The 27,847-nt window shown below is 40.3% G+C and overlaps 1 protein-coding gene across 6 annotated transcripts in view; it reads left to right on the top strand.

Annotated features, from left to right (window-relative positions):
* Positions 1-27,847, top strand: part of gulp1 (GULP PTB domain containing engulfment adaptor 1) — a 225,049-nt gene that overhangs the window by 100,438 nt on the left and 96,764 nt on the right. The gene's annotated exons all lie outside the window — the stretch shown is intronic.

Genomic DNA, 27,847 nt, shown 5'->3' on the forward strand with positions numbered 1-27,847 from the left:
TGAGCCTGCAGACATAATTTGTCAAATACAGAAGGTTTCTACTTTGGTTTGCATTGGAGAGTTCAAATCATCAACAATAACTATGAGATGTAAAGTTTGAAAAACATATTTTGTAATTTTGGGAATAGAACTAAATTTTCATATAGAGATGCTGATAGATGCAGTATCTTCACGATTTAACTGTTGGAATCCCAATATCAACATCTTTTTCTATTTCAAATGTTTGAGTATTATCTATTTGTCTAATATCCAGGAAAGTAACTTACAGAATGAAAGATACATAATCATAGTTTTTGTCTCAAAAGCACTGTAATTCATGCTTGTAGTTCATGTTTCTCAGTCTTCATGGGAAAATAAGTGTTGTACTGCAACTAGAGAAGAGAGTGTGAAAAAAGCCTATGATAAATTTGCTTAATAGTCACCATAAGACAGATATGACTTAGAGACATACATCACCAACAACAGCAATGGTTCATCGATGTTTTATTTTTTTCTAATACTTCATAAATCAGTATTAATAATATTTTATGGAGGATAATTCGTAAGTGTCATTCATGCTAGTAAGAGCTATTACTTGAAAAGGTGAATACATTTTACAGGTTTTTTCTTCATAAAAATATCCATATACAGTAGTGGTGAAAGTAATATCAAATGTGACATTTGCTAATGAGTTGAAAATGGAGTGAACCACAAACATAATGAATTAATCATACACTTTCCCTAACTGTTAACAGAAAGAAGGTTTTGGTTTTGGTTTCTGTTGATAGTCCCAAAGTGATGGTTCACAAATAGGAATGTAACTCTTTACTAAAGACAATGATGCTGAGGAAAATGGAAGGAAAAAGGAAGAGGAGCTGACCAAGGGCAAGATGGATGAATGGTATCTTTGAAGTGACTGGCTTGACTTTGAATGAGCTGGAGGTGGCGATGGTCAACAGGCAGCATTGGTGTGGGATGGTCAATGAGGTCATGAAGAGTCAGAAACAATAATAATAATAATAATAATAATAATAATAATAATAATAATAATAAAACTTTATTTATACCCCGCCACCATCTCCCCAATGGGGACTCGGGGCGGCTAACATGGGGCCATGCCCAGAGCAATACAACATAATAAAATATAAAAACAACATATCATAACACCATTTAAAATACAATAAATAATAATAAACAGAACATCAAGAAATCAAAAAAGAAAAAAAAACAATAAATCAAGGGCAGGCCGCTTGAACACAAAGATAAAACCCGGAGTGAGAGGGACAGAGAAGTACTCCACTATGGGCAGGGACATTTGGAAGGGGTAATCTAGAGGATAGGAGTTCGGAGGGGAGTAATACGGAGATATATGACAGAAATTACTCACTGAAAGCACAACGGAAGAGCCATGTTTTCAATTCTCTCCTAAAAGCTAACAGAGTGGGAGCTTGCCTTATTTCAGTAGGTAGTGAGTTCCACAATCGGGGGGCCACAGCAGAGAAGGCCCTCTCCCTTGTACTTACAAGGCGAGCCTGGGATATAGGCAATGGTGATAACAGGGCCTCCCCGGATGATCGCAAGGAACGGGCAGGTTTATGGAAGGAGATACAGTCACGGAGGTAGGTGGGTCCCAAACCGTTCAGGGCTTTATAGATGATGGTCTGCACCTTGAATTGGGACCGGAAGATGAACGGCAGCCAGTGGAGCTCCTTAAACAAGGGAGTGGATCTCTCCCTGTAATTTGCCCCCGTTATTAATCTGGCTGCCGAGCGTTGGACCAGTTGTAATTTCCGGGCCGTCTTCAAGGGAAGCCCCACGTAGAGTGCATTACAGTAGTCCAGTCTGGAGGTAACTAGGGCATGGACCACCGTGGTCAAATCAGACTTCACGAGGTATGGTCGCAGTTGGCGCACAAGTTTGAGTTGTGCGAAAGCCCTCCCGGCCACCGCCGACACCTGAGCCTCAAGCGTCAACGCTGAATCCAGGAGGACCCCCAAACTGCGGACCTGTGATTTCAGGGGGAGTGCAACCCCGTCCAGCACAGGTTGCCACCCAATACTCCGATCCGACGCACGATTGACCAGGAGGGCCTCTGTCTTGTCAGGATTGATCCTCAGCTTGTTCCTCCTCATCCAGTCCGCCACAGCGGCCAGGCACTGGTTCAGCACCCGAGGGGCTTCCTTGGAGTCAGGTGGAAAGGAATAGTGGATTTGCGTGTCATCTGCGTAGAGATGGCAACGCCCTCCAAAACTCCGGATGACCTCTCCCAGCGGTTTCATGTAGATGTTAAATAGCATGGGGGATAAAATAGACCCCTGCGGAACCCCACAGGTCAATGGCCAGGGGTCCGAGCAGGTGTCCCCCAGCTTCACCATCTGGGAACGACCCTCCAGGAAGGACTGGAGCCACAGCAGAACCATGCAGGGTCACACTCCCCCTGTCCAGCTCCCTGCGGAGGTCATCCACCAAGGCGACCAAAGCCGTCTCGGTACTGTGCCCAGGCCTGAAGCCAGACTGCGAGCGGTCCAGAAAATCAGTGTCATCGAGGAACTCCCGGAGCTGCGTGGCAACCACCCGCTCCAGAACCTTGCCCAAAAATGGAAGGTTGGAGATTGGTCTGTAATTGTCACAAACCAATGGGTCTAGCGAGGTCTTTTTTAGTAACAGTTTTACCACCGCTTGCTTAAAACAGGATGGAAATGACCCCTGACCCAAGGAGGCATTTATTATGGCCACAAACCACTCCAACAGCCCATCTTTGGCCAGTTTAACCAACCAAGAGGGACAAGGATCCAGAGCACAAGTGGTCGCCCTCACAGACCCAAGAATCCCCTCCACGTCATCAGGAAGAACAAGCCGGAAAGAATCCCATAAGATGGAACCGACAGGTGCCTCGGTTACCTCCGCTGAAACCACAGTCAAGCTGGAGTCCAACTCATGACGTATCTGAGCAACTTTGCCTGCGAAATGGTGTGCGAAATCGCTACACCGAGTTGCCAAGTCATCGGGAAGCTCCTGGGCCTCAGGAGGCCGCAGGAGCTCTCCAACAACTCGGAACAACTCCGATGGCCTATTGGCTGCAGACGCTATGCGGGCAGTCGTGAAAGCTTTCCTGGCTGCTCGCAGAGCCACGGAGTAAGCCTTAATAGCGGCTTTAGCCCGTGCTTGGTCGGACACATCCTGAGATTTTCTCCAGATGCACTCTAGTCCCCTCCTCGTACGCTTCATCACGGCCAGCTCCTCAGTGAACCAAGGGGTTGACGTGACTCTACGCAGCGAGAGGGGGCGTTCGGGAGCGATCGTGTCAAGTGCCCTAGTCAGCTCACTATTATAGCGATCAGCCAGGACATCGACAGGATCGCCAGTCTCCAGAACAGGAAGATCCCCAAGAGACCTCAGGAGTCCATCTGGATCCATCAGCCTCCTGGGGCGGACCATCTTAATGGGTCCACCACCCCTGCGGAGGTTAGAAGACACGGCGAAACTTAAACAGATCAGATGATGGTCAGACCATGACAATGGAAGGATGTTTTGTTCTTCCACTCTGACTGTGCCACCGTCCACAATGAAGACAAGGTCCAACGTGTGTCCCGCCTGATGTGTGGGCCTAGATATAACTTGAGTCAGCCCCATGGTCGTCATGGCAACCATGAAATCCTGAGCTGCACCTGTTAATGTGGTCTCGGCATGGATGTTAAAGTCTCCCAAAACTATGAGTTGTTGGGAGACCAAGGCCGCATTAGAGACCACTTCTGCTAGCTCAGACAGGGAGACTGCTGGGTCGCGGGGTGGACGGTACACCAACAGAATCCCCAAGCTGTCTCGGGCTCCCACCTTCAGCAGGACACATTCAAACCTCATAGATTGTGGAACGGTGCATCTGATCAGGGCGATAGACTGCCGGAAGATCACCGCAACTCCACCTCCCCGCCCCTCCACCCTGGCCTGCTGATGGACCCCGAAACCCGGTGGACACAGCTGGGTGAGATTCACCGCACCCGGTTCATCCAACCAAGTCTCGGTAATACATGCCAGATCCGCCCCCTCATCCAGGATCAAATCCTGGATGATAGCTGTCTTACCATTGACGGATCTGGCATTAAGAAGCAGGACCTTAAGGTTGAGGGGTCTGTCCTGGAGACTACCACACCTATTCCTCTCCAGGGTCGCAATAACTCTGTTGCGCTTCTCCCTGGGTTGTTGGTGACCGTTCTTCCTTCTCCCCCACACCACCTCAATGGGCCCCCCCCCCCCGTGAGAACCCTCTTCCTCCTGAGGGATTGGCTTGTTGAGATTGGCAATTGAAGGGGATAGTCAGCTATCCTGGGATGAAAGGCCTCCAAGTGTATTTGATTGTTTAAAAGAGAGGCTTATCTCCACTGGTATGAGAGAGGAGGAGTCATCTAATATGATAACATCATCTAATGAGGGAGGGGGACTAGGCACAGCTAATGACTGATGACAGGGCTGGGGGGGTAGAACAGACATGGCTTGAAATTAGAGACTCTTGTATTTCACGAGTCAGCCCAATGTCTAGGGGGCGGATCACTGGGTCTACTAATACCCTCTTAAGAATGATACCCCATTGTTGGAGTTTAGGCCCGTACAAAAACAGTTCTTCCAGTAACATTCTATCCTCCAGTCCAATGAGAAGACATAAGGAGCGGTTCCAAGATTGATAGTCTCTGCGAAGCCAGTCAATGGTCTTGATCTTCACTTCCGACCGGCTCAAAGAAAGAATTTGAGAGAGAGATATCTGGACAGCTCGCTTTGATGACCATCTGCCTCTATTTAGCAAAGAGTCTGAGACTTCCACTGCCACCTTGTTGGTTCGCAACAGATTGCAGGAAGTATCTCGAGATTGTCCAAACAGTTCTGGGGACAGTGTGTTGTTTGTCCTTTGGGATACTCTATTAATTTCCTTCCAGGCCACCCTCCCCTGACCCTCTTTCCCAGATACTAGCCCATCCCCATCCTTGGCCACTTCCAAATCTGATCTATTAACTACTTTCTGCTCCTCTAGCTTTATTTTTCCATGGTCTTCCAGAGCGTTTAGTTCCTCATTGATGTTAGTGGAACTGGTTGGTACAGTTGTTATAACGTCTATAGGAGAAGGGTTTGTCGCAATCAGGGAAATTCCCTTGAAAAGATGATCAATTTTCTTGTTCAGTGTTTCCAGTTGATACAAAACAGTGCTGAACGATTTTCCCAACAAATCACATAGGTGAAGTAGTTCATTTTTCTTCGGAAATTCCTGCCAACTCATTCCTAATACTTCCTCAAAAACCTTCCTATAGTATCCACTCTAATCTTTCAAAATTAACACACCGTTCCTACTGACTCTTTCCACTCAGATGTATATCAACCAACATGCGCACACCATCATTCACATTCTAATACCAACAATATACCAGACAATTAACTTCCTGGAACTCACGAATCCTATGTGATCACTTCCTATGTTTAAGTACCAAATACACAAATCCACTTCCTATCAACAATCAAATCTGTCTTCCTGCATCAAGATAAAATTTTCTCACTCCTATCTAAATACACACACATACACACTCAGAAAGGGGAGGGGAGAAGAGAGAGAGAGAAAAATAAATAAATAAATAAAATAAAATAAAATAAAATGGAATAAAATAGATGGCGGCTTCAGCACTGAGGATCCTGACAACGCCGCTTCATACAGTCCACCCTGTTCAGTAGAGCCGATGAAGAGGGCCCAGCTGTCTCTCTTTGAGAACTGAAGGAAAGGGTTGGGAGAACCGCCCGGTCCGGCGCGGCCCCAAAGCTCAACTCTCACCACGAAGAAAGCTGTGAAGGAGGCCGGGAGGCAGCACAACAAGGCAGCGGCAGAAGCAGAAGGAACACAGGCCGGCGGGAACAACTCAGAGGGCCATCCAAACGACGCAAACCACCGCAGGCCCAAATGTCTTCTCTCCACCCAAGCCGCTGGTAAGGCTCAAGGAAGCTGCCCGGATCGGCGCAGCTTCCAGGGGCTTGCGGTAACTTTAAAGGCCCAGGGAGGAGGTTGGAGACAGGGGGGGAGGAGGCCGCCCGGTCCGGCGCGGCCTAGATCTTGTTGTGGGGGCCTACCAGGGGTTGCAGGAGGGCCGGTAGGGAAACAACTGAATGAATAAACAAAATTTCCATCACACTTTGCAAACCTGAATTACAAAAACAAAGCAATGACAAAACTTCTTCAAACCTATTTTATATTTGAGATAAAACAAACTATAATATCCAATGATAAAGGTGACCTCAGTATTCAAAGATACTTCCTTCAAACAACATATCTCCATTGTAATCTTAACTTTATCAAGGATTGTGGTCAGTACTTTGCAGTCTTAAGTGCCCCCCATGTTGTGTTTTTCCCATATGAATGATAAAGATAAATTATGCCAATGACAGTGCACAAAGAGAGCTGATCCACTGTTCTCAGTTTTTGCTGTCACTTGAGTGCAATGGTAGCATGACAGATTGAACATTGATAATGTACTGTTGTAACAGTGATCCTTTCAGAACTGAAGTACCATGGCTTAAAATCAGTTGCTATTCCTAATTAGACCCCCAAAATAAGTTGTTGAATATTAACTAACCTTTATACAAATTAAACTGATTTCATTAGTCTAGTCTACCTGGGGAGTTGGAATTGGATGTAATTTGATTAATTACAGTAGAGTCTCACTTATCCAACATAAATGGGCCGGCAGAACATTGCATAAGCGGAAATGTTGGATAATAAGGCGGGATTAAGGAAAAACCTATTAAACATCAAATTATATTATGATTTTACAAATTAAGCACCAAAACATCATGCTTTACAACAAATGGATAGAAAAAAGCAGATCAGTACACGATAACGTTATGTAATAATTACTGTATTTATGAATTTAGCACCAAAATTTTGCAATTTATTGAAAAATTGACTACAAAAACATTGACTACTAAAAGGAAAACTATAAAACTTGGATAAGCTGGACGGGGTTGCACTCCCCCTGAAATCACAGGTCCGCAGTTTGGGGGTCCTCCTGGACTCAGCGTTGACGCTTGAGGCGCAGGTGTCGGCGGTGGCCAGGAGAGCCTTTGCACAACTCAAACTTGTGCGCCAACTGCGACCATACCTCGTGAAGTCTGATTTGACCACGGTGGTCCATGCCTTAGTTACCTCTAGACTGGACTACTGTAATGCGCTCTACGTGGGGCTTCCCTTGAAGATGGCCTGGAAATTACAATTGGTCCAACGCTCGGCTGTCAGATTAATAACGGGGGCAAGTTACAGGGAGAGATCTACTCCCTTATTTAAGGAGCTCCACTGGCTGCCGTTCATCTTCCGGTCCCAATTCAAGGTGCAGACTATCACTTATAAAGCCCTAAACGGTTTGGGACCCACTTACCTTCGTGACCGTATCTCCCACTATAAACCTGCCCAATCTCTCCGATCATCTGGGGAGGCCCTCCTTACGCCACTGCCTATATCCCAGGTCCGCCTTGTGGGTACTAGGGAGAGGGCCTTTTCTGCTGTGGCCCCTTGACTATGGAATTCACTGCCCATTGAGATTAGGCAAGCTCCCACTCTATTAGCTTTTAAAAAAGATTTAAAAACATGGCTCTTCCGCTGCGCTTTTGGAGAGTAACTGTTATTTATTCCTTTTCTTACTCCTCTCCAATATCTTTCCTCTAGACGGTTCCACTTTCGTATGTCCCTGCTCCCCGTGGTCTCCATTCCCCTTATCTTTCTCACCTGAGTTTTTATCTTTGTATTCATGTGGCTGGCCCTGTTTTTACTGTTTCTTTGATTTGTGTTGTAGTGTATATTGTATATTATTACTTATTGTATTAATTGCTCTATGTTATGTTGTATTTATACTTGTTATATTGTTCTACTCTGGGCATGGCCCCATGTAAACCGCCCCGAGTCCCCGTTGGGGAGATGGTGGCGGGGTATAAATAAAGTTTTTTTATTATTATTATTATTATTATTATTATTATTATTATTATTATTATTATTATAAGCGGAGCTTGGATAAGCAAGACTCTACTGTAATTTCATTCTATTGAAAGTTAGGAAAATAATTTATTTACCAGCAAGGAGCAGCTAAGTCTTATGGTGGTAGAGGCCTAGGAGCAAGCCAGGAAGAGGCTCTGTCCAAGGCTGGTGCTGAGGTCTTTGGGTGCAGCTTGGGCATGGAGCATTGCCATCAAGCCGTGGGTCAAGGACGCCAGGGTCCACCCATGCTGTTGCCCCAGGAAGTCCACCATCAGCAAGCAGTTGTGTGTTAAACACTCTCCCCTTCCTCTTCATGATAATGCCCCTGCCCCTGACCTTTCCCCGCCTCCCTCCTGACCCACCATGCTGGCCCCAAGTCAAAAGGTTTGACCATGCCTGTTGAATCCAGGTTGTAGTGGAAAGCAAGTCATGTAAAATTGGGAGTGGAAGAGGAGAAGGCCAAAGGCTGTTTTTCATCAACTGTTCAATAGTCCCAGCCCTTCACTTGCTTTCCAGCACTACTACTGCCATCCAGCAGAGCTACATGATTCTCCATTCCTTATCCTTCTCCCTCTTAGGCTTCTTTATTTATTTGGCTAAGAAAGAGTCACTTCTTCTAATGAATTCTAATGTTTTAAAATAATGAATTTGCTAAAGCATGTAATTAGTTACAGTGCTAGTCAGGAAACCTAGTAAGTTAAGCCATATGATTATAAAAGTCTAATTAGATTATAACTTTATGAGTTAATCAACTAGTTAATTGCAAGCTCTGCACAAAGCTAGACCTACAAAGTAGACATTTGATGGCATTGCTTGCTTCTACATTGATGGGCTTTTCCAGAACAATTGTGCCCCGAAGCTGCCCTGGATCCAGAATGAGAACATTTTTACATATCTGCTGAATCCAGGGCCATGCCATAAGTCATGTACTGGCAAACTAAGGAACTTAGGTCCTCCTCATTTTCCCTGTCCTCTTGGCAAAAAGCCGCAGTGGCCCACCACATCCTTATGTGGAAAGGATGGGGGAGGAAGGCACACAGCAGCTGAGAACCCTCTAGAGTGCTCTCAGCCACCACATGTCTTGCCCTCCTCCCAGCATAAGGAGAGTGTGAACAGCCCTGTCCTTATGCTGGAAGGACGACTTGAGGAAAACATGCAGCAGTTGAGAGTCCTCCAGTGTGTTCTCAGACGTTGCCTGCCTCACTCTCCTCCTGGCATAATGTCGAGAGGACAGCCCAAATATTGAGGGAGAAGTATTGGGGAGGAGGATCAGGGCAGTTGCAAACATGTTTTGTTTTCCTCCCAGCATAAGGATGGGGTGAGCAGCTCCGTCCTTGTGCCAGGAGGATAACCTGAGAATAACCCGCCTCCTCCCGGCCCCACCCTCTCCTAGGCCCTCCCCCTCCTGAGTCCATTCCACCCAGCCTGGCTACTCTCTTTCCTGGGCCAGCCCTCCCAGTTGGGCCTACAATGTGGCCCCAAAGCAAAAAAGTTTGCCCATGCCTGCCATAAGTTCATCTGGTCCATGTCTCTTGACTTCATTAGCTGTTGCATCTTTGGAAGTATTCACTAGTTGTCTCTACCATATGTTTTATGTTAGTAGTAGTAGTAGTAGTAGTAGTAGTAATACATCTAGATAGCCTGAAACATAACCCTGTTAATTTGTTTTAGGAATAATGATAAATTGTAACATTTTAATGTGCATTATAGTGTAGTACAAAATTGGCTTCTGTAACTGAAGTACGTTTCAAAGCACAGCTACAAGACTTCTAATTCTTCAGATAACACACATGATAAATAGTGAATGCCTGTAATAACTTCCTATAACATCATCCTTTTTTTAAAAAGATGTGGAAATGTGGGTTTTTCTTTAGCGTTATCAATTTGTATTTGCTGTGACAGTAGTGGTTATGGTTTGGTTATGGCAGGTAAAATTAGGATATTTTGCTGTCTTCTAATTCCCCTTCTGCACAGAATTTTCAGTGAAGCACAGCTTCTGTTCTAGCTCATTTTAAAAGTAGTAGCAATAACTGAATATACATCTGTGCTGTTTGCTTTGCAAATGTGGCTTGCGTGTGGTCTACATTAGACAAAATGTAGACAAAGAAAAAAAGATTGATTGAATATGCAAAAAGGAAATAATGATTAGTCTTTGTTGTGGAGCCAGTATTAAGATGATTGCAAAGTATTTCAGACAAGAACCAAAAAGACTTCAGCTCACCTCTGACCTATAGTGTTCATTTACAGAGCTCTGAAAATAGGATGGAAAGAAATGGTTAGCTTAATTCTACACTGCCATATAATCCAGATTATCAAAATTGATAATCCACATTATCTAATTTGAACTGGATTATATGAGTTTACACTGACATATAATCCAGTCCAAAGCAGATAATCTGGATTTTATATGGCGGCATAGAAGGAGTGTGACTTTGGAAGTGCTTGCAACACTAATTAGAAGTAGCATAGATGACTGTAGGGACCTTGATGACTACCAGCTTCATAAAAGGCAGTCTTAAGCACTATTTTTGTTATTCTTATAATTAGTTTTCTCTTCTCCAATTTCCTGTGTTCATAATTTGTAAAATATGCCATTATGAGAGAATCAAATCCAACAACACTTTTCTCATGAATGCTTCTTCAATTACATTGACAAAAGTTCTTTTCAGTTGAAAGTTGATGTTTGAATCTAATGTATGTATTTATTGAACTTGATGGTCTCTAGTTCCACAGGACTATGTTTAGAATTGAAGCGTAGGCTAAAATAATGTTACCCAAAATAATATGCCGTTAACGCCATCCAGTTGAACTATTTATTCAGAAAACAAATATTTGGTGTCCTTAATGATAGGATTAACTACCTGAAAGACAGAGCTATTTTTTTTAGCATGTAGCACTGAAAATTGTTATTTTTCTTTTACAAAAAGGTACATTTTTGTTCAAAAGTATTTTTTTTTCACAAAGAGGTACATTTTTAGGAGTACAGATACACAAGCTTGCCATTTAAACAAAATACATTTAAAATGCTCACGTGGGCTTGATCTTAGATTTGCAACAAGGACATTTCAGATTTTGTAGACTATCTTGTTCTCATTTCTAATGAGAAGTAATACAATAGATCTTAAGTGACAAATTCACTTCTGTTGTGTACCCATTTTGGTTCATATTGATCTGATTTATTAACATTGCTCTAGCCAGAAAGATGGGGAACACATGTTTCCAATTTATGCTTTTGAAGAACTTTATTTGATAAAATGACAATCCACACAGTGAGTAGTACTGAAGTGTTATTTGGCTCCCAGCCTGTTACTGAGCTAGTTGAAGAAGAAAGGACGGTAAAACCAAGTAGGCCAGGAGCTTTTCTCTTGAGGATTCCTAAATCATTTCCACTTAAGATAATTTCTTTTTCTAATTAATTTCTAATCTTTTGTTGGGCTTCTTCTGTCTTCCAGAGTGATATTAGTTCTTAGGTGCTTTGTTAATAGAATTTGCAAAACTATTCTTGGAATTAAGAACAGAAAATGTAAAATCACCCCACACTAAGCAACAACCAATTACAACAAGTCATATCTAGCTGCCAGGATATATATATATATATATATATATATATATATATATATATATATATATATATAGAGGGGGGGGATATATCTCTCTCTATATATATAGAGGGGGGGGATATATCTCTGTCCACTCCCTGCTCAGATTGAGTCTTGAACGTATTTGGTTTCAATAAAAAATAGGGAATCAAGCACAATCAGCATGAAAAAATTGAGTTATTTTATAGACTTCCTTATTATAATACTTGTAATTAATTATTAAATGACATCTTGATGTGTTTTTATAAGGTACTCATAGTGACAGGCAACCAATAAAAACACAAAATAACCAGCATGTAAAAGCATACCATATGGAATCAATTAAAATAAAGACCTGATAGAAATCAGTGAAAAGAGTCAATAAAACACTTTGAATTCTATTCTTATGAGATTGTTTAGTAAAAGCTCATGGGCACGTGGGTGTGTCTGTGTAATTTATTTTTGCCTTTGAAGACTAACTTTTATTGTATGATTTTGCATTCACATTAGTTATTTCATCACAGCAATGATAAACATTCTTCCATAATTTTATAGTAAGTAGGACGGCAGAAGCTGCTGTGGAAAAATAACTTTTGCTTACTTTTATTGACAATAAAGGAAGAAAGAGTGAATCATCAATAAAATCATATATAGGCAGTCGCTAAGTTATGAACAAGATAAAATTGTTCTGAAGTTGAATTTGTTTGTATGTCAGAACAGGTACATTTTTGAAGTTTAACTCAAGCTTTGCTTTGCTGCCTGTGCCCCAGTTCAGAAGATTTCACCTTACTTTCTATCCATGTGAAAATTGGATTTTGAAAGATTTGGCTTGTTGTAGAAACAAAGATTGGTGAGAAAGCTTCAGTGGAGATACCTTTTCCTCATGATAACTCTTTTAGAGGTGAATTTCCCTTCCGAAGAGTAGATTTCTCTTATTTCCTGTTGTCTCACCCCCTGTTTGTAACTATGAGTCATTTGTAAGTCAGGTGTTTGTTACTCGGGAACTGCCTGTATAATATAGACATCCCTATGTCTCTTCCAAAATACTAGTGGATTACTAGATGAGATAGCTACATAGACAGAAAGAACAGTTTTGTACACCTGCTACCAATGAGCCAAGTGCTGCTCCAGATTGATTGCAGAAAGCAGAAGCAGGGTTTCAAGTAAAAATAGAGAAACATGATTACAGCAAGAAATATCTAGTTAAATTAGCAGAATTGCACATTAGGCCCCTGCCCATGAATGCCCAGCCGAACCATCAAATTGAACTCAGCACTTTACCTCCAGCCTGGCCCTATAATCTGCTTTTTTGCACAAGCCCATGTCCTGCCCTCTCTAATTTCTGACCTTGCCCACCTTATTCTTGGCTCTGATTATTTAGGTTTGCTTTCATTCATTTCAATGTTGTTTTAATATTCTTCTTTTAACTGTTTAATTATATTGTTATATGTTTGCTATGTTTTAAAATTTGTTTTTAGTTGTAATCTCTGTTGTTGTTGGGTTTGGTCCTGCTTGTAAGTTGCCCCGAGTCTCTTCAGGGAGGTGATGGCAGGATATAAAAATTAAGTTGTTGTTGTTGTTGTTGTTGTTGTTGTTGTTGTTGTTGTTGTTGTTGTTGTTGTTGTTATGGTCTAACAGAAAATGCAGTACTGTAATTTGAATTTGGAATTCAAACTGGGGTGTTGGGCTTGATGAAATGGAGACCAATTCTTTGATAAATGCAATTTTTTTAACCCACAGGTTTCTCAGCTTCCACAGTGTTTTGCTATGTAATAGGGATGTTGCATATTACTAATCCTGATTACAAAGGGTATAAAGAGAAATAGTAAAATTAGAAAGCTTGAGCTGAAGAAGCCTGAGGTTTTTATTGCAGAATTGAAACTGGCAAACAGCTTGAAATCTCATATTGAAAAAAATATTGCTGCCCCCTCACATCGAATAGCATAAAAAGCACTGGTTTGGGAGGACTAAAGAATTCCCACACTGTTATGTGAGGTGCAGTTGTCTTGGTAAATAAAATGTTATCCTAATAAGAATTTTGGGATGCATTTTAATAGCAAGACCATTTTTATGTTTTAATTTATTTTACATGTCAACTTTTCCCAATATTGCTATGAGGACGACTCACAGGATTAAAAAAGCACAATTATAATATTGATATAATATTAAAAGAACTGTCATATTAAAAATACAGTACAAAACCAATTTAAAAGCACAAATACTAATTTAAAAAACTTCTCTTAGTAGCAGGTCAGTTGCCAAAACCCTGCCAGAATAAAACACATTTTCTTGCCAGAGAAGAAAAGCAGGGATGTTGCCTGTCTAGCTCTGTTGGAAGAGAGCCTGGGAGCAAACATTGAGAAGGCACGCTTGTCTTTTTTTTGCCAAATGTGCCTGTGAGAGTGTTGGGACTGAGAGAACATCCTCTCCTGAATAATTTAGAAGCAGAAATGGCTCCTCGATGGTGCCTTTTTTCTTTTCTTTTTCTCTCAAGGGGAATCAATGGTTTGACTTGGGTTTCTTTTAAATATCGTCCCCCAGCAGTTTCATATCAATATTGAACAGCACATGATACAAGATACTAGACCTTGTAATGGCTAAGCAGAAATCCTTCAGTGCTACTCTCTGGGACCATTTCCTCAGATATGAATGGAACCACTATAATAGAATTACTCCTACTCTCAGCTGGTCTAATAAGATACCATGATCAATATTATCAAAGTTGCCAAGAAATCCAGACAGATCCCAGCAGGTTTTTTACCTGGAGAGGGTTGTCAGAAAACTAAGGCCATTTCCACATTGCCATATAATCCAGATTATCAAAGCAGATAATCCACATTTGAACTAGATTATATGAGTCTATACTGCTAGGAAATCAGAAGACATTTACTTCTTCAGAGGAAAGAAATGACCAATCTCGATAAAATAGTGAAGAATAGCGACATCACACTGGCAACAGTCTGCATAGTTAAATCAATGGTATTCCCCATAGTAACCTATGGATGTGAGAGCTGGACCATAAGAAAGGCTGAGCAAAGGAAGATAGACGCTTTTAAACTCTGGGGCTGGAGGAAAATCCTGAGAATGCCTTGGACCTCAAGAAGATCCAACCAGTCCATACTCCAGAAAATAATGCCCAACTGCTCACTGGAGGGAAGGATATTAGAAGCAAAGATGAAGTACTTTGGTGACATAATAGGAAGACAGGAAAGCTTGGAGAAGATCGTGATGCTGGAGAAAATGGAAGGAAAAAGGAAGAGGGGCTGACCAAGGGCAAGATGGATGGATGTTATCCTTGAAGTGACTGGCTTGACCTTGAAGGAGCAGGGGGTGGCCATGGCCAACAGGGAGCTCTGGTGTGGGCTGGTCCATGAGGTCACGAAGAGTCAGAAGTGGCTGTGCGAATAAACAACAAACACTGCCATATAATATAGTTCAAAACAGATAATCTGGGTTTTACATGGCAATGTAGAAGGGGCCTACGACCTGCTCCATGATATTTTATGGAGCCAGACTAAAAAGAGTCCAAGTAATCTGTTTCCTCCATAAATTTACTAGCCCCAATATGTTCAAGCATTTTGTCCCAAAGGGGATATAAGCAATATGGTGGTAGTTCTCACAGATCCTCTTCGAGACACCTCCCTATGATATAACGAGGCATTTGCCATCCATCCAGTTAATTCAGTCCTGCTAGATTTTACCAGCCATGATTGGCAAGATCATGCACACATATTATGGGCTGCAGTAATTCAGCGATCTTATCAACATAATCAAACATCAACACTGGAACTGACACCAAAAAACTGAGCAGACTGGGCACTGGGCTCTCCTTCCCCAAGACTGTGAGTTAGGTGGGATGTCAAGTTATGAGAGAATGGAAGAAACTTTGTCCTCCAGCGGGTTGCGAATTTGTAACAGCATGCCACCAAGGGTTCAACTCCTTGACTCTTTGACCCTGATTCCAATAAACACCTTCCCATATGGAATAACACATCTGGACACTATTTCAATGGTACACTAATCGAGGCATAGTAACCCCCCGACACACACACATACACACCCCTCATTGCTGCATAATAGCATGGTTACAGGGTGCTCTTCTTCTCTTGAGAGAGGAACAACTAAAGTACTTTCGGCTTCCATGTTTCAGCTTGTCAGTGTACTTACAAAGGTTCTTTTATTCAATCTTTCTCACAGAAAAGATTTATAGGCATCTCTTCCCTTCTCTTCCTTCTGCCCTCCACTTTCCCCCCTTTATCCTCTCCCACCCTGCCCTTCACCTACACTTCCCTCACAATCAATAATCTGCCTGCTATCAATGTGTTTCCAGCCTTGGCTTGCATCTCTTTCCTTGGAGTTAAGGGAGTATGTTTTCTTTTCATTAAGAGTGGTTCCCTCAATATTCCTCACCCTCTTACAAGCACACTGAAGAGTCTTCACTAATTAATGGCTGCATTTGCTCTATGATATATGTCACCTTCATTCTAGCTGTCATCCAGCCTGTTTCATTGCTTGTAAATCTTCTACACACCAGGCTGAATTAGGAGTACCACAGCATTGGATCAGGTGCAAAGGAGTGATCATATCAATGGACTTTTCTATCCATAAAAGGAATAACTCTATGACTGAATTGCCAATTCTATCAGACATTCGGGACATTTTTTCAGCTCCCCTAATTCTCTGGAGCAGACCTTCCATCCCTACATTGTCACCAAGTCAAACTATGAGGATGTTTTCTGAGCACAGTAATGTTGTTGTTGAAACCTCTCTCCTCTGAGCCCAGATCATTCTTCATCCACCCAACAGGAAAAATCAGGTCTCAGTATGTCCCTCGACAGGTGTTGGACTAGTAATGTACTGAGAAAGCCCTCAAATTTGTTACTATGCCCATGAAGTCCTGAGTTGTCTTGTTAGGGCAGCTTTGACTTGAGTCTCAAAATTCCCCCAAACCACTTTCCTGAGATGCTTCAGCAGCACTTCTGCCTGAGAGATACAAGAAAATATGCATCGAAGACTTTAATACTTTTCTCATGTATGGAACATTCTATAATTTTTTTGGTTAAACTTTTTGTTGTAGACTAGAGAAATCCAAGTTGAGATTATTTTAAAATAAACTATGTATTGTATATAGCAGACACACTGCTCATCAAAAGCAAAAAAAGGCCTGTACTTAAGCAACATTTTCCAAATGTTTCTCTCATAAAGCAAAGATATACATCTCTTTAACTGAGATAGTCTTTTTTTCTGTTGCCTCTTCTCAGTGTTGATTTGCATGTGCTTCTACCACATTAAAAGAATGCTTTAGTTTTATTTAGTTAAATATGATTTGCATTATAGCAGAATGGTATGCAAAGGAAGCATCCATCTGAATTTACTTTTAAGCAGCAGTTTGAAGAATCTCGTCAAGTAGTGTACTCAAATATTTATAAATGGTTGTTTGTAAAAGAAATAGTTATTTTGATGTTATTCAGAGGACACTTGTGTTCCTATATGACACGCTACTATATTGCTGTGAATGTAAACCGAGTTAATATGTTTTCTGAAGTAGCATGTAGCAATTTTTAGGAGCCCTTGGTGGCGCAGTGGATTAAACCCTTGTGCCGGCAGAACCAATTATTTGAAGGTGGGTTGCTGACTTGAAGGTTGCTCCTGCTATCTGCTCCAGCTTCCCATGTGGGGACATGAGAGAAGCCTCCCACAAGGATGGTAAAAACATCACAACATCCGGGCGTCCCCTGGGCAACATCTTTGCAGATAGCCAATTCTTTCACACCAGAAGTGACTTGCAATTTCTCAAGTCACTCCTGACACGAAAAAAATGTAGCAATTTGAACTAGAGACAGCCCTGCCAGCAAGCTTGACAAAAGTCTTAGCAATCCAATTTGTATAATCATCTGTATAAACATTGCTGGCTTTGGTACAAAAGAGAAAATCCCTTTCTTCTCTGCATAGTGCCACCATGCTTCCTCAATTTCTTTTGAAAAATAAAATGCCAAGAAACACAGAATTGAAGTCTTATACAATTGACCCTTTCACAGTATTGCAAGCTTCTAGGAACTTACTGAATATGCAGACTCTGCAACCTTTTATTCTGTATGAATTTCGATATGACATTTCAACAACATGATATATTAAAGCCTGTTTTATCATTGAAGATCTTATGGGCAAAAGAAACAGCATTTTCTTCAAACAGGGGATAACACTAACTTCCAAGCAAAAGCACAGTGTAGGTTTTTTGAGAGCCAACAGGTAAGAAAAATAAGTGTACATCCAGTGGCTGATTCCAGTAAAGTAGGTCTCCTGAATCAGTCTAGCTTGAATTTTTTTTCAAGCATGTCAGAAGTGACTTGAGAAAATACTACAAGTCGCTTCTGGTGTGAGAGAATTGATCATCTAATGAGATATTGCCCACAGGATGCCTGGATGTATTACTATCCTGCTGGGAGGCTTCTCTCATGTCCCCGCAAGCTATAGCTGACAGACAGGAGTTCACCCAGTCTCGCAGATTCAAACTGGCAATCTTCAGGACAGCAGTTCAGCCAGTTTACATAAGTCATAACTTGCCTTTCATCATTTATTCAATAGCTGTAGTCCAGTTGGCACTAACCATCAAATCTAGGTACATGTTCACAGTGTTCTGTCATGTTCTCAATATTCTGTCTGTCATGTATCTCTTATGTGTTCATTTCCCCTCTAGAAAAAGATTTGCCACTTCTAAATGGCATCCCTCAATTTTAAAATAATAATAATAATGTAACCTCAGAAAAATTCAGCACAGCTCAACATTCCTCCAATGTTGCCCATACTTGCATCTTCTTTTCTTATCTTGTTTCTTAATCCGATGAATTTTAGATTTTGTGCTTCTTAGGATCAATAGCACAATGATCAATATGTTAAGAAATGTTATGCATAATGACTGTATGTGGACAACAAGAACAATAATATTAGCATTTATGTTAATTGTGCTTATCAAATCAGATTTGTACAACTGTGAAGGTAATTTTTTAAGGAAGAAGAATTGGTTTTAATTGTGGGCATGGAAAGCTTGGAAAAATCTGAGGAGTCAGCGTTGAGGGTTTTTTCTGTTCTCGGTTTATACAATCTTGAATAAATAAATAGCTGTCAAAACCAGACACTAACACTCTTGGCAGGGTGTGAACTGTGGCAGGAAAATCAACATATTTTAGTGCTTTGGAATAGAACTCTGCCCACAAATTGGGCAGCAATCTCTTTCATGCTGCCCTAGTGATCAGTTGCACTCAATTCAGTGTTGCCCATCCTGAGTAGATATGGTGCTCAAAGTGTCTCTATTTTTCTCAGATGTATTTATTTATTTACTATATTTCTATCCCGTTATATCTCATCCCAAAGTGGACTCAGAGCGACTTACAGATCCTTCCAGCCATCTCTAAGAATGTGCAGTGGCTGTTGTGATTTGTTTACTATCTCAGGACTTTACTATACATGGCCCTAAAAGAGAGTTATGGTGTTGCAAACCTGTCTTAGTGAGAGCCGAAGCACACCAGGATAGCCATTCTTCTTATCACACCAATGTTTGCTGAAAAGTGCTCTCAGCTTACTGCAGCAATTTGGATGTAATGCCTCCCAACCCATGCATTGGCTCTCTTCATACATGTACCTTTTTCACTTAAACTTGAAGGGTTTTGGCAAAATCTCTGGACAAGTTCAGAGTTGCACAGTAAATAATTTCTGCTTGTTCACAGGAGACAAGCACTGTCCCTACAAACACTGAAAATATTAATGAAAAAAATAAAATACATTTTGCGGTTCCCAGCTTTTTTCCTATTTTGTGTATTCTGCAGGAAGTAGTTGTATTTATTTCCAAATTTTGATATGGGCCTTATCTGCATGCACAAAGTGAAACTTTTGCAAAACAGACACAAGCCGTCTTGCAAAAAGTAAGAAAATGCTTAATCAACATGAGAAATCCATATCAGTGTCAAATTACCCACAAAACTGTACAGTTACTGGAATTATTATTATTTTAAAGGAGGTCAGAAGTGTAAATGTGGGAAGTTTTGGCTTTGCAGCTGAAGGTCCTCTCCGGCTCTTCACTGGAGGTGGACTGGTAAGCAGCTCGGGGAAAGAGAAGAGAAGGAGTGGAAAGTGATAACCACAACATGTTCACAACAATATCTGCATGCCCTAAACTCAGTGCAACAGTGCTTTTGACATCATCTCAACACACTTTGAAAGCTCTGTATACTGCCTCAAAGCAGAGGAAATATACAGCTTAAAAATCAGTTGAACACTGATTTGAAGTGAGTTTAGAATGGTATCCTGCAATTTTGAGTGTTTCCATTTGTGGTTGCGCATCTTCTAACATGTGCTGCAAGCCTTATGCAATCATCACTTGAGTGAGAGACAAACTCTTAAAGGGATTTTTCGCCTGCTGATATCCTTTTTGGAAACAAAGGCTAGAATCCTGTAAGTGCACCAGCATTGGCACTAGCAGCAGGCAGTGAGTAGTCTGGCTGAGAAGAAAGTAAGATGCTGGAAAAGCAGGCTAGTTGGACTTGTCAGATGTTGTTCCCTTCCTTTCCCAAAGAATAAAGTGTGCTCAGGAAAATCTGCTGCTGCAAGGTAGCACGAAAAATTGGATTTCAAAGTTTTCCAGATCAAGACAATACCACGAAATTACAGGGAAAATTGATGCTCTCTGCCAGCATTCCTAGCATGCACAGAAGAAATGATGTAAAGGTAAAGGTTTCCCCTGACAGTAAGTCTAGTTGTTGGCAGAAGCTGGGGCTAACAGCGGGAGCTCACCCCACTCATCGGATTTGAACCTGCCAAGTTCAGCAGCTCAGCGGTTTAACCGGGCCCCCCAGAAATGATGTGTTTAGGTGTTAAAAATATTAGTGCATATCCTCCAAAGTAACTTTTTCTGCTTCTACCTCTCTGCTTCCATGGTTAACATTTTGGGATAGTAACACTTGTGATAGGAAGTTTGGTGGCAGGCATCATTGGAAGCAAATTTGAAAAGGGAATGGAAGTTTATGACATTGGATCTTTCTTTGCTTGTAATTGCTTGTTTTCTGAACTGTGGGGGCTTTGCCAACATACCTTCCATCCCATGCCTCTGGAAGCATATCTTTTTCCAAGTTGTGATTCTCACCACACTTTTATTTCATTTCATGATTATGTCACTTGTTTAGAAGGAGCTCCCCAGTTTTAATCTGCAGGGAATGGTTTTGGATTCCAGATAACTTGTAGGGGCAGGGAAGAAACAGCCATCTCTAAATTAGTTTGGATTTGTTTTGAGTCAAACCTACACACACACACACACACACACACACACACATAATTCACAGTTACTAAATATACTATTTCCCTTAATAATTGAGCATTTAGGGAACTGTTTTTGATGTGAAAATATGATTTCAGGCAGAGTGTCCTTAAATCATTCCCCCAGGCATATGAATAGTAAGATGAACAGAGTGGCTCATTTTTTCTTTCCTAATTTTATGCAATGTTGTACTTCCATAGTTAGAATTTTATCATTTTTGGTGCACATTTTAAATACAAGTTTACTTCAATTTGCTAAAGTACCTCCAGCTGTACTTCAATTTTTATTCCTTATTGAAGAAACTTTCGATAAACTGCCTCCTGCTTTTTCTCCCTTTTTCTCTGTCTTTTTAATGCATACTATTTAATACATGGTTTAGTATGTCAACTCTCATGCAATTCTTGCGGAAACAAAATAAGTCTGTATGAATAAATTTCAGTCCATTGAATTACCCCCAAGCAATACTTTCATTCTGCCTCATGAACAGAAAACTAAAATTTCACACACTCCTCCCCCCCCCCCCCAATACTACATTGTACTCAATTGTCTTCTAAAGTTATAGTGAGAATTATAGCAGCACTCATTGTAGCAAGAAGGAAAACTTCAATGAAATAGAAAAAAAATTCCCTTGTCCAGAACTGGTCAGCTATAGATCAAATCAGAAGAAATGTTTCATTGAAAGTATTTGCATATTTCAAAACTACAAGATGACATAATAACATAGATTCTACTCTTTACCATTGCTTTATAAAAAGTTTGGTAAATTATTTTCACACAGTGATACAAGTAATTAAAAATGCTAATAGCACAAACGTCACACATCATGCTTTTAATCCAAATTTCCCTATACAATTTAATCAAATAGCCGAATCTTCATAACCTTCTGTTTAGCATAACAACTATGTCAGATTATGCCTGGTAGGTTTTATGCCAATTTCATGTGTGTCATAATCAGAAATTTTATTGCTTGTGCATTTTCCAGACTCTAATAAAGGAATAGTTGACTCAGAACTTGATGGGATGTATCCAATTTGCTATGCTTTCTGCCAAGACACTTTCTTATGTAGAACAACCAGTTCATGGGTAGGACAAGCAGAGTCTAGTGGAAAAAGCGGTTGCCCGCCCAAATATGTCTCTTGCTTATGCTGAGTGCCAATGTTTTCAAGAGACAGTATCCTCTTTAATATGTTCCATGCGTGGGTGAGAAGTTCATTTGGGATGGAAATTAAAAACCAACAACAATGCACAAAAAGCATAAGTAATAGGTTTAGCTGGCCACACAGGGCCACATGTGGCCCTCAAAAGCTTTCATCCTGTCATCCCACATCAAATTTGGGGTATCACTTCAGAATAGCACCCCCAAATCGTAGAAGTGCTATTGGCCATTTTGCATTCACAATATTTTGGGGGTTCCTTTTTCCCTATAGATACTTACACAGATTAATCATTCATTGTAGAATGCAGTGTAAATCAAGTTAGTGTAAATCAAGCTGCCCAGGGAGTCACATAACTGGTGTGTGTGTTGTTGTTGTTGTTTTTCTTTTTTTTGGGGGGGGGGGGGGGCTGGAATTGATTGATAGCATTTCAATTGGGAAATTTGGTTTGACATACAAGCAAGTTGAGTTATGAGCTTGGTCACCTAATGAATTAAACTTATATGTCAAGGTATTGTGCCTGCTGCCCTGTCAGAGGAAAGCACAACAATGTGGCTGAAGCAGGACATGTGAAAGGTCTTGCTTTAACTGAAAGCTCTCTATCTACCTCTGGAGGAGGGAGCAAAAATGTCTAGAAATTTAGTAAAAATGGTCGGTAACACCCTTCCCATTGGCATGGAGGTGCTTTGACAGTTTCAGGGAGAGTTTTTAAAAGCTTTCCTAGGCTTTTTTGTGGAAAACACAGGGTGGCTCTTTGTAGTTCTGCAGGAGGCAGTGTATCACACAACCCTTAGCAATTGCCTTTTCTTTGTCTGCACTCAGGGCTTTGAATGTGTCTCTTAAAAGTTTGTATTTTAATTCTTATGTTTTCATCCATGTTGGTACTAAAATTAAGATTGCCACCCTTTCTATCTTTTTTTGGGAGGGGGGTGATGTCACAAGAACCATTCACAGTGCTTGCATATTACTTTGTACTTCACCATTCTTTCAGTCTCAATTAAAGGTATGAAGTCTCCCCATTAGGAAGTATGGTGTTTCTAATTTGTGGTGCCTGTTGAACATACCCAAATCTCTGTTTGATCATAGATTTATGAATACTCAAGAAACCAACTAATCATAGCCTGTCTTGACATTTATTATGGTTGAGAGGCATCTTAGACATTTAATTTACATGAAAAGAGGAATAAAAGCCATGGCATTTCAAGAATTGCAGTGCTTGCAGCTTCATACAAATCCACGTACCAGAATAGCCAAATTGGTTATATATTAAAATGAAAATCTTCCCAGATTTAACTGTCAAAGAGGTCAAGTGAATCTTCTGATCATTGGAACATTGGGGATAATTCTGTCAACTTTCTGCTACTACAAATAAGAAAATTGCCTTGCAGCCACCATAAATTATTATATACAGTATTATAGATTGATATAATTCATTTTAACGTGTGGAGCATTGTGCATTTAGCATTGAGGATATTATTAGTCAATAACCATAAGTTCTTTTAAAATATTATTTCAAAAATCCTCTTTGATAATTTGACTAGTATTTTCATATTCAGATCACTTGTTGTTCTGCTCCTTCAAGTAATTTCAGACTTATAGTGCCCCTAAGCTGAACCTATTGTGGTGGTTTTCTTGGCAAAATTTGCCTTTGCCTTCCTCTAAGGCTGACTTGTCCATTTATAGGGTGTTTAAATTATTGACCTGCTGATACAGAGTGAGTTTTAAAGGAAATGTCATGAAAATGTATGATTAATGCTTGATGTGGTATATAGAAGGTATGAAATAATATTTGCCTCTGTGTGTATGAACTAAATTTTACCTTCTGTAAAGTGTCATCTTGGTGATGATTATGTAGCCAAAATTGCTTTGCATGTATCTCGAGGAAGACTTACTACCCTGCTGTCAGGCAATCAATTTCTTTCTGCATGTTTATGAAAACTCTGGCATGAAATTATTTTTTCAGGGTGGATTCAAGGTACTAACGTTAATACTAAGAAATCATTTCTGAACCAGCCCACATTTGTGTTAAATATGTCTTTTTGTCACTTCTGTAAAAAAAAAGATAGTTTTGTGTGTGTTTCTCTCATATCTGGTTAATTTCCTGCAAAAGCTAATAGGCCATATGCCAGCATCCTTAAAAAAACTGTGATAAGACTGATTGACCCAAAGAGACCTTAGATCATGATTTGTTATTTGTGGCACAAGCTAAAAGCAACTCCCCTCCCAAATAAATAAAAAGCTACATCCTTCGGGCACCTGGTGCAAACAGAACAATTGTACATTTTGCAGATATGTGTTTAAAAATGAAGAAGTTATAAATATTTGGCCATAAGAAAGTCTGAAATCTCTAATACAAATAAAGTTTGCATATGCAACCAAAGGACCTCTATGTCTATGCTATACAACAACAACAACAACAACAACAACAACAACAACAACAACAATTTTATTTTTATACCCCTCCCCATCTCCCTGAAGGGACTCGGGGTGGCTTACATGGGGCCAGGCCCAGTCAACAACAATAAAACAAAGCAATAAAACAGATCAAATAACAATAAAAACAAGTCATAAAAATCACATACAAGGACAAAAGATAAAATCTTGGATAAAATCTGGAGAAACCTGGGCCAAAAGTGCTAGTTATGTCAAAATCATCAGGAAGGGGTGGATTATCCAAATTGTCGTCACCTTCAAGGTGCTGGAAGAGGCGTAAATACGGGACTATTATTGGAAATGCAACAGGTCGGAATTACTAGATCAGTTATCGAAGGTCTGCTGGAAGAGCCATGTTTTCAGGCTCTTCCGAAAGGAGAGGAGGGTAGGGGCCTGCCTGATCTCCCTGGGGAGCGAGTTCCAGAGCTGGGGGGGGGGGGCACAACGGAGAAGGCTCTCTCCCTTGTCCCCACCAACCTATACAATGTAGTTATGATGTCCTATAAACAGGGTGCACAAGGCTTTATTTTTTCTCAATCAATAGTGTTCTCATTAATGGACAAGGAGAAGTGAAAACAATACATCAAACTTTTAATAATTAATAATAATTAAATTACTCTATAATTTCCTTACCATAAAACCCAGAGTTCTTAAAGTATTGCTTAAAGGTAACGACAGTATTCATAAAAAAAACACCTCTCCCACTTACAATGACTCGAGGTCATTATAAGTGGACAATTTTAAAGATGCACCTTGCCAGAAAATTTCTTCTTCTTCTTCTTCTTTTTTTTTGGGGGGGGGGGGGAGGGGGTTGACTATGATATATGTAACTGCAACTATTTCTTAGAATTAGCACTCATCTCATTATTGGTAACAGTATCAGCGTTCATTTGCACAATCAATTGGAAAGTGATGACCCTTCACATTTATTAACCAATTCCAAGACTATAGCCTAATATAGACTGTAAAGAGTTTTGCTATGAAGAACGACTAAATGCCTTTTAGGCAGGTGGGAATCTTTTTAATCTCCCACCTCTGCTACCAAATGTAAAGAACTAATAACGCTGCCACCACTTTATAAGGATCTAATAACGCTGCCACCACTTTGTAAAGATACAGCCACCAAATACTCAGAGAGGAGACCTTTTACTTTCTTTTCTTACTTCTTCCTATTCCCTTTAGATGGTAACGTAACCTGGTTTAATATATATATATATATATATATATATATATATATATATATATATGACAGAGGCTTCGATGTTGGAAAAACAAGAACAAGTTTATTCAGGCACAAAGCTTAGTGGTTACAATATAGTTTCTCCTTGGAGGTATTTTTATTAACAGTTACGATGCTAGAATAAGATGATTCAAACTCTCTAAGTGTCACTTCTTTCTCTGTATCTTTAAAACCACACAGATCCTCTGTTCCTTACTAGGACACAGACTACATAAAATAAGCCACCAAACTTATTTTAATCTGACTCAAAATGACCAATTGAGTCTCCCTTGATCCCCTCAACCTAGGATCAAGTCTTCTCTGTACCTCCTCAGAGCACAGACTAACTGTCTTTTTAAAACTCTGCACTTCTTCAAAACGGCAGTTGGCTCCGCCCACTTCTCCATGGCAACCAGTCTCTGAGTGCAGAGAAGCCATGACTGTCATACTTACCCTTTTAAAAACACAAACACGCAATTAAACATAATATCTGTAAACCAAAAATTCGTACTTCATTACATATACTATATACTAATGGCTACTTGTATCTTTACTTTATAGCAGGAGTCCCCAAACCAAGGCCCACAGGCCAAATGCAGCCCTCCAAGGTCGTTCGCCCAGCCCTCGCATTAAACTTTATACTTAGGGATACCTTGAGTTGGAAACGACTTGAAAGCACACATTAACAGCAACTCTAATTAACCTAACTATCTCATCAGCAAAAGCAGGCCCACCCTTCCCATTGAAATGCTGTTAAGTTTATTTTAGTTAAAAAAAGTTCATTTTAAATATCGTAAATTTTGCACTACAAATAAGATATGTGCAGTGTGCATAGGAATTCATTCATAGTTTTTTCAAACTATAGTCTGTCATCGTCATCCCCCAATGGTCCAAGGGACCGTGAATCGGCCTTCTGCTTAAAACTTTGAGGACTCCTGTTGTATAGCTATGTTTCAGGTTATAGACAAGAAGAGAGAACAGAAAACCAGTTGACACATGATGACAGAGATAGTTGTCTGGACAGTTTGGGAATATTGTCTGGAGAAAGTACAAATCTTCCTGTATTATTGTGTGCCCAAAGCACTATGTGTCCTTCTAAAGTCCATTGAATTGCATCCTTTATTGTTTCGGTTGTTTTAGAGAAAAGAGCCAGTGTGATGGAGTGGCTTCACTGTTGGACCAGGGTCCAAATCTCCATTCAGTCATGGAAACCCAGTCGTTGATCTTAGGCAAGTCACTCTCAGTGTCAAGAGGCAGAAAAACTCCCTCTGAACAAAGCTTGCCAAGGAAACCCCACAACAGATTCATCTTAAAGTCACTAAGACTGGAAACACTTGGAAAGGATACAGAAACATGCTGTAAAGAGGATCATATTTGATGTCGTCATCTTTTTTTAAAGTACCCTTTAAGTACCTTGTTTTTCTTCAAAAATATACTGTGTATTTTCCACAATGAACATGGTTTAGGACTGTAGTCAGCTTATTTCATGACCTTTAGTAAGCTGGGATATTGCATTCCTTTGAGAAGTCTAATCTTAGATGACGTGCAAACTATTAAGCCATTCAGTTCCTATTATGTGATTCTGAAGCTTTACAAATGTGGCATATCAAAGTTAAAACATTTAAATAACAATGGCTCTTCAGTTCAGCAAGCATTTACAAAGTGTTTCAGAATGACACATGGTTTAGATATATGGAAAGTTGTTTTAATGCTATTTATTTAAATATATATTTGAAACATCAACCGCTTCCTAAACTGTATCTTATTACAGCATATTCAGTTTTGTTGAAATCAAGCGTACTGCTTGTTGTAGGTTGTAATACATCAACATTATTTATATTCTAATAATGATGATGGAATTAATTGAAATGAGACACTTTTAAAAACCACAGTGATGTTAAGCTCTTTCAGATACAAATAAAATTTAGATTGTTTGGAAAAATAGAAATAAATATGAAATCCACATTAAAATTATTTTATTCTACTGTGAAATTATTCTGTGGCATTACTTTGCCACAGTATCTAGAATAGATTGCCTGTCAATATTTATTGTAATTTATTGTCAAAGATAGTAATTTCAATTTAGTCATGTGCAATACATCCGCTTGAAGTACTGAAAATATCGAGAAAGATCCAATTGAATCCTAAATTCTTTTGCAGAGAAAAATACACATCTAATAC

Source organism: Anolis carolinensis, chromosome 1 (assembly GCF_035594765.1).
Source record: "Anolis carolinensis isolate JA03-04 chromosome 1, rAnoCar3.1.pri, whole genome shotgun sequence".
Lineage (NCBI taxonomy): Eukaryota > Metazoa > Chordata > Lepidosauria > Squamata > Dactyloidae > Anolis > Anolis carolinensis.